Below are 2,561 nucleotides of genomic sequence, written 5' to 3'. Positions count from 1 at the left end.
CCTACCCTTCGTCTCAGATATGACGCGTGCTGCTATTCGGCGCGGCCGCGCATACGCGTAGTGACGTTTTCGAGGACATGGCTTGGTTCGTGCATCGAGAGAGTAACGACGCCGGGACAAGCAACCCATGACACAGGCGCACGCAGCATGTGACGTATGCGCACACAAGGAGGTACAAATGCAGGGAAGGTATATAAGGTGCCACATCATCTCAATGTAAGAGCTACTTGTCTTCAAACATAGTTGAAAAGCTCTAAATAAAGGTGGTTAAGCATAGTTACAGGAACTCCTGCGAAAGCAGAACAACGATAGCTTTCACAAATCGCGAGAAGGGCTGGTGGCATCGCTATTCTCAGCGCTGCTAGACGAAAGGTGCTTCCGTGGCTAGAGCGTTTCAGATCTTGAAAATCAGTTCTGCGGAATCCCGCAAGGTGGCGCAAGGGTTAGGAAAGAGAAAATAGACAACCACCCATTTGTAGCACGAAGCCACAAGGCCACAAAGCCACCTCAGACCAGGACGAATTTTTCGGCAACTAAGAGGCTTTATTTCTGATAACTCCGTTTGGATTTCCTTGTAACTTTGTGTTAGAAGTGGGAGATTGTCTATTTTCTCTTTCTTAACCCTTCGGCCACCTTGCGATTCCGCAGAACTGATTTTCAATATGTGTCCAGTTACTTCTGGTTGCCGATGAATTCGCCCTCGCGCTGCCAATTGCTAACTTCCTGGTTAGCTCACTTGTAGAGCGACTGCCCCGGAAAGGCATTGGTCCCGGGTTCGAACCCCGGAGCAGGACGAATTTTTCGGCGACTAAGATGCTTTATTTCTGAGAAATCCGTATGGCTTTCCTTGTAACTTTGTGCTACAAATGGGTGGTTGTTTATTTTCCCTTTCTGAGCCTTTCAGGTCGAAAAATTTGGCAGGTCCCACGTACCGTGGGAATCGATGTTATGCCAAGCATGCGCTGGATGGTGACTGTGGCGTAATTTTTCACATTGAGCGAAACGTTACGGAATGACGCTAGAGAAATGTCGAAGTGGTATACGCACACTCACATGTTGAAGAGTCGCATATCTATTATATAACCAGTTGTTTACAGTTGCGTAGCGATGGCAACAGACACATGGGGGTTACCAACACCACACGTGGTAAGCTGATATGCAGTGGTTATATTCATCAATACTGGATAGCACGAATCCGAACAGGACAAAGAAGGAACACAGACCCAGAGGAGAGGCGTAAGTCGCAAATGAGCTTCATTCAGGAAAGTTTCCCTAGATATATACACAGCCAAATGGCACGCGCAGGCGCACTGCACGTACGTTACAGTCACAGTTACAGTTGTAATGCTTATACCTGTCCGTTATGACGGAGAACGCACGCACGTTTCACGAACCTGTGTGCATGTGTAGAAGGGGTTCTTGACAGTTCTTGAGCAAGGTCATCATCACCGTGATCAGTGAGCACCAGCAGCTGGACCGGACTTGTTAATCGGATCCGTTCGTGATCGTGTTTACGAGGGGTCTAATTGTAGTGAAGTGCGAAGTACAGCTGGTGGAAATCCTGGATGCCTCTTACGATGACATGATCTGTGATGCCAGCTGTCATGGACGTGGCAGCGAGGTCTTTTGATGCCCTCGCTACATCCAATCCGTCTTTTTGGGTCTTGAGAAACCAATGTTCAAGGCACCGGTAATCATGAGAGGCCTGGTTCTCTCAGCAGATTTATTGTAGGAAGCATTGACGCCGGTTTTTGCGTAATTCACGTGGCCCACGTTGAGGACCACGTGGACGAGTGGATGGTGCTTGAGCGTCTTACAGGGTTCTGTCTTCAGTTTCCTCACTTTCGTTGCGTTCGCCGTGGTGGTGTAGCGGTTAAGGTGCTCGGCTGCTTACCCGAAGGTCGCGGGTTCGATCCCGGCCGCGGCGTTCATTATCACTTTACTAGCGTGTCAATGCGTGTGTTCGCGGTTACTGTGTTGGTTGAGAATGTGTATCACCTGTGGCACATACCCGCATAACATTAACTCTGCTTTACGGGTATGTGCCACACGTGACTGAGAGAAAGGGTTTCGTGACGTACGCGAGAGGTATTTCGCGTTATTCATGTCATGACCAGTGAATCGTGTTCGTCATACACTGATCCCTTGCTAGGCCAATTTTGGTATAGTACAAGTTATGGAGACGACCAGGAGAGCGCCCAGACGTAGGCGGCTAGATAGATAGATAGATAGATAGATAGATAGATAGATACGTAGATAGAAACGCCCAAAGTGCCTGAGGTTCGCTAAGAAATGCTTCGCATTTAAAATACTGCTTGTAAAATGACTACGTGCTTTTGGGATGAACTACTGCAGCTACAAAAACTGCGAAGGGTGAGCTTTCTGTCGCGCCATAAGAGAAAAATCAGTTGTCGGTCCCTTTAAGCGCCCTCCATGTATTTTTCCGTTTAATACATTTCACCTTCGCGCCCACAAAGCCGCCCGGTGCTTACTTATGGGCTGAAGAAGGAAGCGTCTTTCCTGGCCTCGAGCCACTATTACTGACTCACCCTTGATGAAAA

This window comes from Rhipicephalus sanguineus, chromosome 7 (genome assembly GCF_013339695.2).
Source record: "Rhipicephalus sanguineus isolate Rsan-2018 chromosome 7, BIME_Rsan_1.4, whole genome shotgun sequence".
Lineage (NCBI taxonomy): Eukaryota > Metazoa > Arthropoda > Arachnida > Ixodida > Ixodidae > Rhipicephalus > Rhipicephalus sanguineus.
Note: the sequence above shows the minus strand (reverse complement) of the source record.